Source organism: Acomys minous (assembly GCF_964271855.1).
Source record: "Acomys minous genome assembly, chromosome: 16".
NCBI classification, from domain to species: Eukaryota; Metazoa; Chordata; class Mammalia; order Rodentia; family Muridae; genus Acomys; species Acomys minous.
Genome location: NC_140498.1, coordinates 9,918,801 through 9,936,594, shown reverse-complemented (window position 1 = coordinate 9,936,594; position 17,794 = coordinate 9,918,801). Strand labels below are relative to the sequence as shown.

At 44.8% G+C, this 17,794-nt stretch overlaps 1 long non-coding RNA gene and 1 pseudogene across 2 annotated transcripts in view; one reads left to right on the top strand and one right to left on the bottom strand.

Moving 5' to 3' along the window:
* The window catches only part of LOC311585567, a 29,366-nt gene extending 11,927 nt beyond the window's left edge, over positions 1–17,439 (top strand). The window contains exons 3-5 of the long non-coding RNA XR_014775257.1: positions 2,360–2,495; positions 3,651–3,755; positions 17,164–17,439. This is a non-coding gene — a long non-coding RNA (uncharacterized lncRNA). The remainder of the gene's footprint in view (positions 1–2,359; positions 2,496–3,650; positions 3,756–17,163) is intronic.
* LOC311586281 (large ribosomal subunit protein eL6-like) lies at positions 5,015–6,172 on the bottom strand (annotated as a pseudogene). Its single transcript has 2 exons — positions 6,106–6,172; positions 5,015–5,973 (listed from the first exon to the last, which is right to left on the bottom strand). The product of its transcript is annotated as a large ribosomal subunit protein eL6-like (transcript).
* Positions 17,440–17,794: the final 355 nt, after the last annotated feature.

The following is a 17,794-nucleotide window of genomic DNA, read 5'->3' as shown; positions in this document are numbered from 1 at the left end:
GCACACCTGTAACCCAGAAGCAATGTAACAAGCTGAACAGCCAGCGCACACCTGTAACCCAGAAGCAAAGTAACAAGCTGAACAGCCAGCGCACACCTGTAACCCAGAAGCAAAGTAACAAGCTGAACAGCCAGCGCACACCTGTAACCCAGAAACAAAGTAACAAGCTGAATAGCCAGCACACACCTATAATGTCAGCTCCGAGATAAGCAGCAACAGGGGGATTGCTCAGGCTTGCTTGCTTCCAGATTCAGGAAGAGTCTCTGCCTCAAAAGCCATAGAGAAGGACACCTGATGCCTTATTTTGCATACACACACACACACACACACACACACACACACACACACACACACAGAGACACGTCTACTTATAAATGACCAAATAAATCAGTTAAAAGTAAAATTAAGGGGCTGGAGAGATGGCTCAACCAGTTAAAAGCACTGTCTGCTCTTCCAGAGGTCCTAAGTTCAATTCCCAGCAACCACATGGTAGTTCACAACCATCTATAATGTGATCTGATGCCCTCTTCTGGACTGCAGGTGTATGTGCAGGCAGAGCACTGTATACATAATAATAAATAAATATTTAAATAAAAAATTAATTTAAATTAAGGTTAAAGGTGTGATAAGTCCCCAAGACTTTTATGTGGTATTGCTTCTGAACACAAAACATGATGCACTTAGGACGAAGAGTAATTTCCAACCACAGAACACCAATAAATGATGTCTGAAAGACCTCAGCTCAGAGCTGAGACTGCTGTATATTATGAAGCACATTGTTCTTTATTGCATTTGTCAAGTTTTCTGATTCTATAGAAGCACAGTGCGCCTTTAATCTCAGCACTCGGGAGGCAGAGGCAGGCGGATCTCTGTGAGTTTGAACCCAGCCTGGTCTACAAAGTGAGTCCAGGACAGCCAAGGCTACACAGAGAGATCTTGTCTCGAAAAAGCAAAAACCAAACCAAACCAAAGACAAAACAAAACAAAAAGCAAAAACAAGAAGCATTCACTGTGGAAAACAAAACGTTCAATATTTTCTACCGCATACTTCAGTGTGGAAATACCAAATTAGTGAGTGTATCTTTGGATTGCACTATGTTATAATGTTTGATTTTTTTTATTTTAGTTTTATTTTATGTGCATTGGTACGTAAGTGTCAGATCCCTTGGATCAGGAGTTACAGACAGTTGTGAGCTGCCACATGGGTGCTAAGGATTGAATTGGGTCCTTTGGAAGAACAGACAGTGCTCTTAGCCACTGAGGCATCTCTCCAGCCCCTAATACTTGATTTTTAAATTTGCTATTTGATTTTCTAGCTTGAATTTCATAAAAAGTTGTTAAACTTTGATTAGGATAAGGCCTGAGAAATTCCCCAAAATTCTGAAATAGCCCTAAATATACTATTGTACTCTGCAAAGCAGCAGTGGCAACAATGACAACTATAAAAATCAAAATATCATTCAATTCTGACAGACACTGATGATGCTTTGTGTCCTACAGTATCAAATATTTACCAAATATTTAATTCATTGTATAAAAATAACCAAGTATACTCATTCATTAGTGTGCAGATTTGCTCTCATTTTAAATAGCAAAATTGTACTTCTGTCAAATAATTTTATTTCAAATAGATTTCTCTATGATTTGTTATCAGTAAATTTTTATATGTCTATTTTATGTTCTTACATATTTGAGATTCTGCAAACATTTCTTGGGCAAAAACATTTTGAGGTTAACGTCGATGGTCAGTTTGATTGGAGCAGGCAATGCCCCAGGGGTTAGTAAGACACACCCCTGGGAGAGTGTTTCCAGAGATACAGTATGGGGTCTTTGATTTAACAGATTAATCCCTTGATAGGCTTATCATTTTGTTGATGTTTTTAGTGCTAATGAAAGGCAGAAGGTAGGATATAGTTGGAGGAAGCAGGTCCCTGGGGTCTTGTCTTTGGGAGCTGTATCTGGCCTGGTGTTGGGGACGATAGGCCATATGGCCAATGTTCAGCCATCTTGTCAGAGTCTGCACCTTTAAGCCTCTGTCTTTCCTAGAGCTTGCCTTTCACCAGAAACTAGCTGACCCTGTTGTGAGTCAGCAGCTAAAGACAGATAGGGATGGAGCAACCCTGTTGTGAGTCAACAGTTAGACTAAAGCTAGATAAAGACAAAGCAAGATGCCCTGTGTGGCAGGACATTATGACCCTGCCTGGAATTCTCTGTGTTTTGAGGAAGGCCTGCAGTTCGGTAGCTATAGCAATATGCTCCCCTGCCTTCTGACTTATAAAAGCTGCTGCCTGACTAGTAAAGTTTGAGAGTTTGATCAATCCGACTTGCTCTCCTTCTTTGTGTCCTGCATTCTCAACAGGTGACCTTCCTCCCGAGTTTTAGTCGAACCCCGCAGGCCAGGGCAGCCTGGTTTTCTACATGTTCCTGTTTGCTGCCTGTCTGCCATTGAGGAAGCTTCCTCCCACAGACTTTGATCTTCTGTCCAAGGGCATAAGGTAAACAAACAAAACAAAACAAACAAACAAACAAACAAACCATGAAACTATGAGCCAAAAAAAAAAAATCCCTCCTCCCTTAAGTTGTTCCCTTCAATACTTTTGTTACAGCGGCACTAAGGCTACACATCTCTGCTGTCATGTGAGCTCCTGCGGCATAATTAGAGGATTTGCCATTGCTCACTGAATCCAATGAATATGACCCCAGAAACAGTGCTCCAGTGTGATGTTCTGTTTGTTTGTTTTTGCAAGACGCGGTTTCTCTGTGTAGCCAACGGCTGTCCTAGAACTCACTTTGTAGATCAGGCTGGCCTCCAACTCACAGAAATCCTCCTGCCTCTCCCTCCTCAAGTGCTGGGATTACAGGTGTGTACCACCGCCGACCAGCTTAATGTGATGTTTGTTTGTTTATTATGTACACAATGTTCTGCCTGCATGTACACCTTCAGGCCAGAAGAGGGCACTAGACCTCACTATAGATGGTTATGAGCCACAGTGGGGTTGCTGGGAATTGAACTCAGGACCTCTGGATGAACAGTCAGTGCTCTTAACCTGTGAGTCTCCAGGCCTAGTGTGATGTTCTTAAGGAGTATCCAAGCACAGCTTCTTTAGATCTGCATTCTGAAGCCCAATATGGTAGCCACTAGCCATGTGTAGCTATTCAGCACTTGCAGTATGGGTGTAATTAAGTACGGAACCCAGATAGCTAGCTGTAAGTGTAAATCACAGAGAGGCAGGCGATCGCTGTGAGTTCGAGACCAGCCTGGTCTACAAAGCAAGTCCAGGACAGCCAAGGCTACACAGAGAGACCCTGTCTGGGGAAAAAAAAAACAACCAACCAACAGAAAAACAAAAACAAAAACACCTAATACACACATATAGTAAGATATCTTGGGCATGAAACCCAAGTCTAAACATGAAATTCTTTTATATTTCTTATGACCTGACACATAGAACCTAAGGCCCATTTTAGTGTGTTTTTATGATGACCCATCACATGAGGCCAGGTAAACAATTTTCCATTTATGATATATTGTTAGTCCTTAAATAGTTTAGGATTTGGGAGTGTTTCTGCTTTGGGATTTTCAGACTAGGAATGCTAAAGTTAATTGATTTTCCTTCATTACTTAATTACAGTTGCCTGATCTTTGACAGACTCCATCCTCCCCACTGGCAGAGGTAGCATTCTAATCGATCTCTCACCAGTGGAGGACAGCCACCATCAAGCCGTGCAGAGAGCCTCTTGTCAAGACTGCTCAGGTCTGGCATAGAAAATTAGTTCCAACTTTGCCTCCTTCTTTAAGCCTCCTGGCCTCTCCCTTAATATCACATCGAGAAAATACTAGAAATCGGAACAAGTAACTTTTATTCTCCTGGCTCAACTGTTGTCTGGAGGGCTTACTGCCTCCTTCTGCTAACCTAGGCCTAGTCCTGGAAGCTTCTAACCTCTGTACATTCTAACGTAGAGTGTTTCAGCCACTGAGACTTACTGCTTATATACAAGATCACCCTTCCTTGTTCTTGCTGAGCTCTGGGCTGCCTGGTTCAACTCAGCTGTTTGAGCTCAAACTCTTCTCCCAGATGACTTATTTAATTTGGCTTCTTTCTCAGCCCATAATTGCTCTGCTTGGCCTCAAACTAACTCAACAGTCTGTTCTAATCTTTTGGCTTCTTCTCATTTTCTGGCTCGTTCTATCTTCACTTGTGTCTAGCTTGGTCTATCTTCAGCCTGTCTCTGTAAAACTGTCCCAGTAAAGCGGCTTCTCCTCTCTCTCTCTCTCTCTCTCTCTCTCTCTCTCTCTCTCTCTCTCTCTCTCTCCTCTCTTTCTCCTGCTGTCCTCATAAGAGCTGGCAATATCCGCTGTTAAATCTTTCTTTGATTTGTGACTTTGTCTGCCTCTCAGTTAGACACGACTTTCAAACATGGGTGCTTTCTTCTTCTACAAACTAGCTTTGCCTCCATTACTTGGGAGTAAAGGTGTGTGCTAAGGGCATGTCTGAATTCCAGTTGGATCACACAGACCTAGAAGGTCCTTGGTTGTGATCGGAGCAGGCATGTTGCTGGATTAAAATTCCTCTACACACCCCATATCCATTCCAACTGTAACTGAATACTGGATAAATGTATTGTTGTGTGTGCAAAGCCCAAACACACATGGCCAAGACATAGAAGAAAGGTGCATCATGTGCAGCTGGTAAGGATAACAAGGAGTTCCTTCCAAAGCAGCAGTCTTCTCAAACAAAGGAAAAATGAGAGCTTTATTCAGGAAGCCTATGTGCACCTATAGGAAATCCCTTTACGGGTAGCCTGCGCATGCTCAGTGAAAGGAGGCTGGCTATAAGGAGAGGTGAAGCTGGACCATGGTGGTGCACATCCAAGCACTTAGGAGGCAGAGGCAGATGGATCTCTGCGAGTTCGAGCACCAGCCTGGTCTACAGAGTAAGTCCTAGGACATCCAAGGCTACACAGAGAAACCCTGTCCCCTAAAACAAAAACAGAAAAAAATGGAGAGATGATAGAAACATTTTGTTTTGTTTTGCCATACTTAGCTCAAGGTTATGGTGCACATGTTTGTTTGGGGTTTCTGGTTGTTTTTTAAAGGTATGAAGCTGTTTAATTAGGTCATTAGCAACTTAGAACACTACTTTGTCAGGGGGAACTGAGATGGAAGACAGCCCTGCAGCTGAGGAGCAGCTTTGATCTTTGGCAAAATCTGCGAGTCCACAGTTTTCTGATCAGCCTTGCACTGCTCTGTAATTTCGTATTTCTCCTTCTCTCTGTGAAAGATCTTGCCCTCCGGGTGCTTGGGCTTGGCCAGCTGCTTTTTGACATAAACATCAGTCAGGTGTTTAGGGATTTTAACCTCACTGACACCAACTTTTGCAGATGCGGTGATACAAACTTCTGGTGTGTTCTATGCAGAGGAATTCTGTTGAGGGCAAGAGGTCCAGTCGCAAGCAGCAAGCCCCTTCCCAGTTGTTTCAGGAATATCACTCTCTTGCCCCCTGTGGCACCCAGAGCGGATGATCAGGACGGTCCCAGGAGTGATGCTGGCACGCAGCTTTCTCACGGGCTGACTGAAGGGCTTTTTGCCATGGCTTAGCAGCTTCCGAGGAGGCACGTCTTCAGTAGGATAATATCAGGCATTTTTCAAAGCTTCACCACCCGCATACCACCATTCCTGGCACCACAGACTGCTTTTGTGACAGTAGTAAGGACCTTCTCCTTTTTCAACCTTGGACTTTGCAGCTGAGTATTTCCTTTTGTACAAGGCCTTTCTGGAATACATTGCAGATCGGGAGCTCCTGCCAATTCCTCTAACCAGGACAGGGTTTCGGCTGCAATGGGGCCTCCACTTCTTGGGCTTCTTTTTGGGGGGTTGTTGTTGTTGTTTTGAGACAGAGTCTCTCTGTGTAGCTTTGGCTGTCCTGGACTTGCTTTGTAGACCTGGCTGGCCTCGAACTGAGAGATCTGTCTCTGCCTCCCGAGTGCTGGGATTAAAGGCATGCGCCACCACCCGGCGTCTTCTTGGGCTTCTTAACCTTACTTAGGGTCACCATTTTTGGCTGCACTAGCGGCGGGGGTCGCCAGGGGCGGCAGCAGCATTACCACCAGCCTGCTCAGCTGCAGGCTTCTTGTCTTTTGTGTCTGGCTTCTCGGCTTTTTCACCCGCCATCTTGCGAGATCAGAAAGAGGACTAAAGCCCCGGCTTCCAGCCCGTAAGGCCGTGGTGCACACGTTTAAAAGCCTGACTCGGTGGCCAGGAATACATCTGTTGATGCTCAGCTTGCATCATGAAGTTTTAGCTGGAGGGCTGGCAGGAAAAGGCAGCCGGCGTCTTAGTCACTCTTCTATTGCTATGCGGAGACACCATGACTAAGGCAACGCTTATAAAAGAAAGCAGTTAATTGGGGGCTTGCTTACAGCTTCAAAGGCTTAGTCCACTCGCCTTATTATCATGGTGGGCGTGTAATCAGCGTGTTGCTACTTAATGAGTTCTTCTGTCTTCCACCCCTTTTCTTCTTCCGTTGCAAACCCCTGAAACTAAATATGAGAAAAGAAAGGATAGAGAGGAAAAGGAAAGAGATCCCTGAATAAAATCAGGGGTCAGAAAGGGGCAATGTTATTGTTAGACTACTTCCTGTTGAGCTCTTTGGGGCGAGTTTGATCTTGGGCATCAGGATAGCTAATGCCTTCTTTTTTCTTCTTTGCACTACTAAGCAAACTGTGACTCACAGCGACCTACAACCCACCTCTTTGTGTCCCTAGCGTTTATATACCCTCTGAAGAGTCCCCAGAATTCCAAACATCACAGAAACTATCTACAGCTGGCAAAATCACGCCCCTGCCAGAGCATGAGGCAAATCATAGTCAGCTGCTGCAAAGCAGCCCCATAGTCCCACACCAGGCATTAAAACAAAAACATATTCTTTTTTTTTTTTTGCTGTTGTTGTTGTTCCCAGCCATGGGTGCTGGGAACCGGACTCTTACATTTTCGGTTGTGAGGCTAGCCTTTAATGGCTGAGCCATCTCTCCAGCCCCCAAAATATTTTTTTATGTCTGTGTTTTTTTTTTTAAAGAAACCAAAATTAAGCCGGATGTCATGGTGCACGCCTTTAATCCCAGCATTCAGGAGGCAGAGGCAGGCCGGCATCTTTTTTTTTTTTTTTTAATTTCCTGAATTATCATTTCCAAGGCTAACTGCCTCTGTCTGCTAACCTAGTCTTGGAAGCTTTTGGCCTCCATACAATCTAATCTAGGCCTAGAATGTTTTAAACCTCCTAGATTTACAGCTTAACAAGCTCACCCTTACTTGTTCTTTCTGAGCTCTGGGCTGGCTGGTTCAATTCAGCTGTTCTGGCTCAAACTCCTCTCACAGCTGACTTACTCAATCTGACTTTTCACTCAGCCTCTGCATTGCTCTGCTTGGCCTCAAGCTAACTCCAGCAATCTGCTCTAATGTCCTGCCTCCTCATTCTCTGGCTTGTTCAGTCTTCACCTGAGTTCTCCCTCTCTGCAACCTCTCTACTACTGTCTCAGTAAAAACTGCTGCCGCCACCTCCTCCTCTTCCTCTTCCTTCCCTCTCTCCCCGTCACTCCCCCACACCCTCTCCCTCTCTCCACTGCCCCTTAAGTAGCTTCCTTTTCCTCTCTTTTCTCAGGAGAGTTGGGCATATCCAATTCTGTCAAATTTTCTCTGACTCATCACTTTTTCTGCCTCTCAATTAAACATCACTTTCAAACTTGGGTGCTTCCTTGTACAAACTATATCTACCTTCATTGTTTAGGATTAAGGGTGTGTAGCACCAATGCCTGGCTGGACCTAAGCTTTTTTTTTTTTTTAAATCTGAAACTTGCTCTATACCAGGCTGGCCTTGAACTCAGATCTGCTTGCCTCTGTCTCCTGGATTAAAAGCATGTTTGTATTCTACTGGATCACACAGACCTAGAAGGTCTTTGCATATGATCTGTTGCCAGAACAGCCATGTACTGAATTAAAATTCCTACACGAAAGAAAGAAAGAAAGAAAGAAAGAAAGAAAGAAAGAAAGAAAGAAAGGAAAAGAAAGCTAGAAAAGGACACTTTGAAGACACACTAAGGGAGCTGAGGAAGTGGTGTTCAGATACCAGAACCGGTGTGAAGCTGGATGCAGTTCGTTTCTGTGTTCCAGAGCTTTGAAGGCGAGATGGGAGTTGGAGACAGGAGGACCCCCCAGAAACTCATGGACCAGACAGCCTGATATATACACAGGCAAGGAACAAGAGGTCCCATCTAAGACAAGGTGGAAGATAGTACCAACAAAGTCTTCCTATGACCTGTACATGCACATTGTGGTTGTGGGTTACATACTAACACTCATACACACAAATACACACACACACACACACACACACACACACACACACACACACACACACACACCATTAGTTACTTTTCTTGTTGCTTTGGTAAAATCCCCTGACCAAAGTAACTATGCTGGCTAGTTTTATGTCAACTTGACACAAACTAGAATCGTTTGGGAAGAGGAAGCCTTAACTGAGAAAATTTCAGTTTGGCCTCTGGACAAGCCTAATGTACATTGTCTTGATTGGTGATTGATATCAGAGGTCCCAGCTCACTAGGTGGTGCTAGCCCTGGGATGATGGTCCTGGGTGCTATAAGAAACAGGGTGAGCAAGCCATGGAGAGCAAGCCAGTAAACAGACACTCCTCCATGGGTTCTGCATCAGTTCTTGCCTCCAGGTTCCTGTCTTTAGTTTCTGCACTGATGGACTGCGACATGGAAGAGTAAAGAAATAAATCTTCTCCTCACTAAGTTTTGGGAAATGGTCTCTTATCACAGCACTAGGAACCTAGTGACAATACAACTTAAGGGAGAAACGGTTTATTTTGGCTCACAGTTCATCGTGGCAGGGGGCCCGGCAGCAGGAGTTGGCCATTGTGTATCTGCAGTCATGAAGCAAAGAATAGTGATTTCTGGTACTAAGCTAGCCCTCCCCCTCCCCCTCCCCCTCCCCCCTCCCCCCTCTTCCCCCTCCCGCTCTCCCTTCCTTCCTCCCCCTTCCCTCTGCTGTCCCGGACCACAGAATGGTGCCACTCATTTTTAGGATAGGTCTTCCTGAGGGGGACCCTGCAGGTGTTAGGCAGGGAAGCAAACTGTGAAGAGGTGAGAACGAAAACTTGGCTCAAGTTGACTTCGTCAGCTTGAATCAGATGCTTTGTTTAAAACATTGTACAACACCACCCACCCACCCACCCCCCACAAAAAAAATGTGTACAATTTGGGAGAAAGTTTCCAGGCAAAAATCAAAACAACCATTCCAATTCCAGGTGCGCAATAAAGTGTTGTTTTTAAACAGAATCCCAAACGTTCAGTTTTACCAATAAAGACTCAGGAGCCAGATGCTGGCTTGACAACCTACCAGCTCAGAGAGGCGGAGAAAGCACCCAGCTGACCTTCCTACTCAGCCAACATCCCCAAAGGAAAACAGACCCTTCTCCTTCTCCACTCTGTCTTAAAACCGCTTCAAACAGAATTTTCCTCCTTTCTACTTCTTGTGTGACTTCCTCTCACTCTCTGTTTTTTTTTTTTTCCTGTATTCACTCCCTGTTAACTAGTTGCTTGCCCTGTCTCTTCACCTACGGTTGACTTTATTTAACTCAGTTTACAGAAAGCTCTTGGATTAAAGGAATGTGCTGGGGATGAGTCACATCACAACTAGAAACAGGTTTTTCCAGTACACAATCTCAGGGTTTGCAGTGTAATCAAATATCCTGCGACAATAAAGCTTAAGGTGTAGCTACTTAGGAACCCCTTTACAAAGAACCTGTGATCATGAGGGTGGGTTCTACAGCTAAAGATAAAGATCTAGTGTGAGAGAGTCTGGGATAAATATTCTGGGTTGTTTAAGTGAAGTCTGCCTTTATACCAAAAGGTGGGTAAGGGCTACTACCACAGACAGCACAAAAAGTTCACTAACTCATAACAATATGCACTCCTAGCCTTCTGAGTGGAAAACATGTACTTCTTCCTTTGAGGAATATGTGCTTAACATTCCTGGTTCCCTAGGGCTCTGTGGGCACAAGCACCTTTGTGCCTCCAACATCTTCCAAGATCAGTTAGTCTAATCCAGATAACTGCTCACAGCCATGGCTAGAGGCTAGCCCAATCCAGGAAAGTCACCACAGGCACACCCAACTGGAGGCTTTGAACTTTTACAAACCTACTTTATTTGGGGTTCTTTAATGCTTATACCTCCCTTCCAACCCACCTAACCCTAGATAGGAGAGAAAAGAGGTTAATAGAGTGCTGGGCGTTGTGAATCCCAGCACTTGGGAGGCAGAGGCAGGCGGATCGCTGTGAGTTCGAGGCCAGTCTGGTCTACAAAGGGAGTCCAGGACAGCCAAGGCTACACAGAGAAACACAGTCTCAAAAAACTAAAACTAATGCCGGGCGTGGTGGCACATGCCTTTAATCCCAGCACTCGGGAGGCAGAGGCAGGCGAATTGCTGTGAGTTCGAGGCCAGCCTGGTCTACAAAGTGAGTCTGGGGCAGCCAAGGCTACACAGAGAAACCCTGTCTCAAAAAACCAAAACCAAAACAAAACCCTAAAACTAAAAAACAAAACAAGGGGGCTGGTGAGATGGCTCAGTGGTTAAAAAGCACTGACTGCTCTTTCAAAGGACCCGGTTCAATTCCCAGCACCCACATGGCAGCTAACACCTGTCTGTAACTCTGAGATCTGACACCCTCACACAGACATACATGCAGGCAAAACACTAACGCTACACACAATAAAAAAATAAATAATTAAAAATAAATAAATAAATAAATAAATTTAAAAAAAAGGGGGGGCTGGAGAGATGGATCAGTGGTTAAGAGCGCCTCCTGTTCTTCCAAAGGTCCCGAGTTCAAGTCCCAGCAACCACATGGTGGTTCACAACCATCCATAATGTGATCTGATGCCCTCTTCTGGCATACAGGATTACATGCAGGCAGAATACTGTACACATAATAATAAATAAATAAATCTTAAAAAAAAATAAAATAAAAAATAAAAAACAAAACAAAACAAAACACACACACACACACAAAACCGAGGGGGAGAGAGAGAGAGAGAGAGAGAGAGAGAGAGAGAGAGAGAGAGAGATATTAATGGGAACAGGAGAAATAGACCTTCTTAGACTCAGTTCCTTGGAGTGATCCCACATTTCGATCAGGATTCCAGCAGACCTGTTGAACAGCAAAGCAGCAATTCAGCAAAGGTGGCTGCAACAGCGGCAGCTGGAATCTGGAGCAGCAGCCAGAACTCAGAACCTCAAAGCGTTCTCTGGAGCATTTCTTTTTAGGAGTATCTGGAAGCGGAGCAATGATCAGCCAAAGCGATGCCAAAACCAAAAAGCCCAGCCTCTTGTTTGAGCTCATATATACCCAGTGGTTGTCTCCTAGGTGACTCTATTCCAGCAAAGCAAGTGTCATTTGCATGGCACCTGTGTCTTCTGGAGTAATGGAGAGACTGGAGGAAAATGCAAGCTGCACGGAGTTCCATCAGCTTTGACCAGGAGCCTGGCTAAGAGCGTGTTGTGTTCAGTCTCTTTTTCAAGTTTCCTGCAAGTCCCCTTAGATTCTGGGTCTGATAACCACCAAGACCAATTCCGCAGCTGCTTTTAAAGCTTCCAGGGAGCTGGTAAAGCAACGCAAGGGCAGACCGTGTGTTTGTTTAGCATGCACGAAGTCCCAACTCAATCCCTACCTCCCCCACTTAAAAAAAAAAAGATAGAAAGCTGCTACAGGGATAATGTGGATTTCACGATGTGACTCGTGGTTGGTTGCTCTAAGATTATCATCGTCTATTCTTTCAAACTGTCATCACCTCCTACCCGTTCAAACCCATGTAACAAAATACCCCAGGCTAACAGCTTACAAAGAGTGAAAAGTTATAGAGTGCTGAGAGAGGCAGTGTCTAGTTCGTAGATGGCACTTTCTTGTTGTGCCTCATACAGGAAAAGGGAACAGGGTCTTTCCTCCATGTTCCTATTCATGAAGGCTCCATCCATGTGAGGTAACCACCTCAGAGGCTCCTGCCTTGTAATCCTATCACAGTGTGTATGAGGATCTAAAAAAAAAAAAAACGAATTTGGGTCAGGGGCACAAATCACTGTACCTCCACATAACTGAGTGTCCCAGCTGTTATAGGTCTCCAAAGCTATATCAATTGTTCATCAATGAAGGACTTGTTAATCTCCCCCCCCACCCCCCCACCCCACCCCCCCACCCCACCCCCCCCCCACCCCCGCCACAGGGTTTTTCTGTGCAGTCTTGGCTGTCCTTGACTTGCTTTGTAGACCAGGCTGGCTTTGAACTCACAGAGATCCACCTGCCTCTGCCTCTGCCTCTGCTTCTCGGGTGCTGGGATTACAGGTGTGTGCCACCACCACCCAGCTGGACTCATTAATTTTGATGTTACTAATTGAAGGAGGTTATTTGTATCTCTGCTCACTAATCCCAGCTGTCTGTTAGCCTTCTTGTTCTTAGACACCAAATGAGTTACTTTTCTGTTGTCACAATAAAACACTGTCTGACCAAAAGCAACTTAGAAAGAAAGAATTTATTTTAGCATGTAGTCCCAGAGGGACGGGTAGAGTCCATAATGTTAGGGAAAGAATGGTGTGGTGGCCGGAGCAAGAAGCTGGCTGGTCATATTTTACTCCATATACAGGAAGTAGATGAAGGCAGCGTGAAGTAGGGGTGACCTTAAGCTTTATAAATCATCCCTTTCCCCCTCCTTGAATTGCCTGCCTACCCACAATAACTCGTAATATATTCAGATGGCAATTCATCAATATTACATTACTAACAGGGCCAGCTGTCAGGTTCTAAGTAGCTACTAAAGGGACAAGAGAGCTAAGTCCTCTTCATCCTCAACAAGTGTGTACCACGTGCTAGCAATTATCCGAGGGATTTTTCATTTCATTAAATGTAATAGTGCATTTAATTCTCATGGCAAGCTGGAATCGGAGGTGCTATTAGTTGCCTCATTCGGAAGATGGAGAAATGAGTCTTCTGCAAGACTAAACAAATTGCCTAAGATCTTGTGGTAGATAAAGACAGAGCCAAGACTGAAACAGATCTCTCCTGTTTCCAAAACTCCTTTTCTTTATGCCGCACTGTGTAAAAGGTTGACTTGTCAAATGTGACGGTTAGTGAAGTCTACCCATGGGTAAGGTTGTAACCTCAGAGTGGCATCTGTAAACTGGAAAGCTCACTTACCTCCTATGTGATGCTGCGTTGAGGCTGGGTTTGGGTCCTTAGCACCCACATGCTGCTTCATCCTGTCTCTAACTCCAGTTCTAGGGCATCTGATGCCTTCTTCTGACCTCCCCAGCCACCAGGCATCCTGGTTCACACATGTACATGCATGCACATAAGAGAAAAAGACAAGCAAGCAAACATGGAAACACAGTGTTGGGCGTGCCTGGAGCAGAACTCCATCCTGCAGACTGTGTTACAGTGTGGCAGCGGTCCTGTTGCTTTGCTGCTTATGTACACTGCAGATGTAGGCCTTGTTATAGCCTCCAGGGTATAGAAGAGTAAAACATTTGTTTATCTGCTTATTTATTTGGGTTTTCGAGACAGAGTTTCTCTGTGTAGCCTTGGCTGTCCTGGCTTTGTAGAACAGGCTGGCCTCGAACTCAAAGCGATCCACCTGCCTCTGCCTCCCAAGTGCTGGGATTAAAGGCGTGCGCCACCATCGCCCAGCGATTAAAACTTTTCTTTAATGACTTATTTTTATTTTTTTGCATTGGTATTTTGGTATGACTGTGTAAGGGTGTCATATCGCCTGGGCCTGGGGTTACAGACAGGTGTGAGCTGCCATGTGGGTGCTGGAGTTAGAGACAGTGTGAACCAGCAGTTTGTCTGTGTAGCTCTGGCTGTCCTGGACTCACTTTGTAGACCAACCAGGCTGGTCTCCGGAACTCACAGCGATCCACCTGCCTCTGCCTCCCGAGTGCTGGGATTGAAGGTGTGTGCTACCACACCCAGCTTTATTCTTTCTTTCTTTCTTTTCCATGCTGCAGTCTTGATACATGTAGACCCACAGAGGGGCCAGATCCCTAAGATAGAGCTGTGCTCAGAGGCCCTAAGAGAGGGGAAGGAAGTGCAACTCAGCCACCATTTGCCCCAATGACAGTAACACTCATAGAGTGTTCTCTTGGCTTCTCTGTCCAATGCCTATCTTTTCTCTTTAGGAACTAGCTTAAAGTCCACTTCCTGTCGCCCATCCTCCCTGGCTTATTCAACTTCTGTTGGCTTAGCCACTGCTAACTCATCATACTTAGCACAAGGTGGCTATTGGCTGTTGAACACATATGGTGTCCAAGGCACCCTTTGTGCATTATGTCCAATTGTTCTCATACACTTGAGAGGAAGGTGTTTGGATTCCAGTTTTACAGATGCCAAACTCCTACAGCTCACCAGCAGCAGAACCAGAATTCCCATTCACGCCTTAGTGATTCTTTTTTTTTTTTTTAAGATTTATTTATTTATTATTATGTATACAGTGCTCTGCCTACGGGTACACCTGCAGGCCAGAAGAGGGCATCAGATCAGATTATACATGGTTGTGAGCCACCATGTGGTTGCTGGGAATTGAACTCAGGACATTTGGAAGAGCAGCCAGTGCAGTTAACCCCTGAGCCATCTCTCCAGCCTTAGTGATTCTTAAGTAGGACTTGGCAAATTAAGGTCCTCAGGCCAAACACAAGCCATCCACTGTCTGTGTTGTAACAAAGTCATATTCGTTCGTGTCTATTGCCAAGGCTGTTAACTCTCAGCTGAATCTGTACTTCTCCAGGGCTGCAATCTGCCAGTATAGGCTAGGTTATGCCACTGTAACAAACACGTCCAGTGGTGCAGCCACTATAGACAATAGGATTGTTTATCATTCATCTTGTACTTCCAAAAAAGGTTCACAAGGTGGTTTTTTTTTTTTTTTTTTTTTTTTTTGCTTACTATATTATCCAAAAGCACAAAAGTAGACAGTAACGTCATTGCTACAGGAGCTCCAGGATGCACCTGTGGTTGAGTGGCCTTACCAAAGCACACGTTCTGTTTCATAACTTCTGGTCACCTGCCAACGCACTCACAGGGCTATGCTCAACTTCAAAGGTTAAATCAGAGGTGGAAGTCAAATAAAGCCAAGGAATGCTATCTTGGCACGAGGATGGGAGAATAAAGTACAGTTGTGAGCAGCTCTATGGACCCCCATATCTGCTAACATGCTCCCTTGGTAACCCCTTTTCCTGCTTCATCTAGGAGTCAGAGCGGCACTGGGACTCTCGTCCCATATAGAAGCATGTGGATTCTTCTCTAGCCCCGCTACAGTTTACTAATAAAATTATATCCTCTTCTCTGGCTCCCACTGTGACTTTCTTTTCTTTTCTTTTCTTCCTTCCTTCCTTCCTTCCTTCCTTCCTTTCTTTTTCTTTCTTTCTTTTTTTTTTTTTTAGGTAGAATTTTTTGTTTTGTTTTGTTTTCCGAGACAGAGTCTCTCTGTGTAGCCTTGGCTGTCCTGGACTCGCTTTGTAGACCAGGCTGGCCTCGAACTCACAACGATCCACCTGCTTCTGCCTCCTGAGTGCTGGGATTAAAGGCGTGCGCCACCAAGCCCAGTTTATAGATAGGATTTTTGTCATATTTTCTAGGCTGGCCTTGACCTTCTGGCTTCAAGTGATCCTCCTGCCTCAGCTTCTTGAGGAATTAGGACTAATAATACAGGAGGCACCCTGTTAGGTAGCCACTGCGAATTTATGACTCTAAAATCTCTGTATTTTGTTAATTTTAGCATCTTTTGGATAAGGGATTTTTCTGGGAGTAGTAAGTCCATCTTGAGATGCTTGGGTCTTGGAATCCTGACCAGGGGATAAAGAGAATGACAGATGGATAGATGGACCGACACATAGTCCCGTGTACAGAAAAGCGGGGTCAGGTGGGGGTGTACGCGTTCTGAAGGAATGGCACCTACCACCACCACAGTGGCGCCTACTACCGTCCTAACCTCAGAGTGTTTATTCCATACAGCACAGCAGGGGCGTTAGCTAGTCTAGGTAGGAGGTCTCTATAGGGAGCTTTCCAAGGCTGTAAAACTCTGGGGACAGAAAGCTGCAGTTGCAAGTCTTATACACATTGCTCGCTGGCTTGCACTCAGGTCCCAGAGGAAAGCTTTGCCATCCCTCTGCGGCTCACAGGGTTAGTCTTTGCCACCCAGAGAGGCTGAGGTACTCCTGGAGCCCTTGACATGTGTGTGCCTGTGTCAACAACACACTCAGGATGTCACTCACTCAGGGCTTCCTCTACTCTGCAGATAGTGCCTGTTTTACCTGGCTCTCTTCTCTGGCTTAATTGTAAGAGACATACTATAAAGAGAAGTGTGTTGTGTGATATCCTTGACCAAGAAACTAATTTAGTATTTGTTGTTGTTGTTTGGTTTTTCAAAACAAGGTTTCTCTGTGTAGCCTTAGCTGTCTTGGACTCGCTTTGTAGACCAGGCTGGCCTTGAAGTCAGCGATCTGCCTGCCTCTGCCTCACGAGTGCTGGGATTACAGGTGTGAAACTCAGTTATTTGTATTTTTACCCCTTGGCACCGAGGATTGACTCTGGACCTCTGCATGCTCTGAACAAGCACTCTACTGCTGAGCTATAGCCCTAAGATCTTTTTTTCTTTTCTTTCCTTTTTTGTTATTGTTGTTGTTGTTCATTTTGTGTTTTTTGAGATTCAGTCTTATTAAGTTGCCCAATTTGGTACTCTTGCCTTAGCCTCCAAAAAGCTAATTCCAGGCCTGACCAACCCCCTAGGCATGGCTAAGAAATGCTGGGTCTAGTGCTGGACACCTACAGTCTCTGTAGGACTGAGGACTTGTGAGACTGAGTCAAGAAATTCACTGGAGCCCATGAGTTCATGGCCAGCCGGGATCGTATAGAGAAACCCTGTTTCTTTAGATGAGAGAAAAAGCAGGAAAAAAGAAGCGATTGACTATTGTTAAATGTTTTTGTGTATCAGGCAGAGTTAATATTGTGGGTAGAATAGAATAGGATGTCTAGTCTACCAAAATTGATGTGCACAGTTAACGTAAATACCTAACAAATTTCCCATGTCCTGTTTCACAGGTTTAGAACAAAACACAAGAATTCATATGGAACCACAAACGATCATGAATAAGCAAAGCAATCTAAAAGGGTTAAAAGCAGAACGTGACCTCAGATTATACTGTAGAGCTGTAATGACCAGCTCAGTGCTGGCCTAAAAGCAGACGGTAAGACCAATGCAACAGAATACAGGACCTGGAGATAAAACAGGGAAGCAAAAACTATAGTCTGGAAAAAAAGCAGCCTGTCCAGAGCATTGTACCGCCCAAACTGGATTTCTGCCCACGGGAGAATTAAGTTAGATTTATGTCTTTCATCTTGTACAAAAATTATTTCAGAATGGATCAGATCTTTTCATTGATAACCTCAAATATTGAAATCTTAAAAGAAAACACGAAGGATGCCCCTTTGAGATACTGGGGAAGGCAAGACTTTTTATTTTTATTTATTTTTTATTTTTTGGTTTTTTGAGACAGGGTTTCCCTTGTGTAGCCTTGGCTGGCCTGGACTGACTTTGTAGACCGGGCTGGCCTCAAACTCACAGCGATCCACCTGCCTCTGCCTCTGCCTCTGCCTCCCAAGTGCTGAGATTAAAGGCGTGCGACACCACCTTTTAAAATAGAACCACCCTTTTAAATAAAACACCAACAGC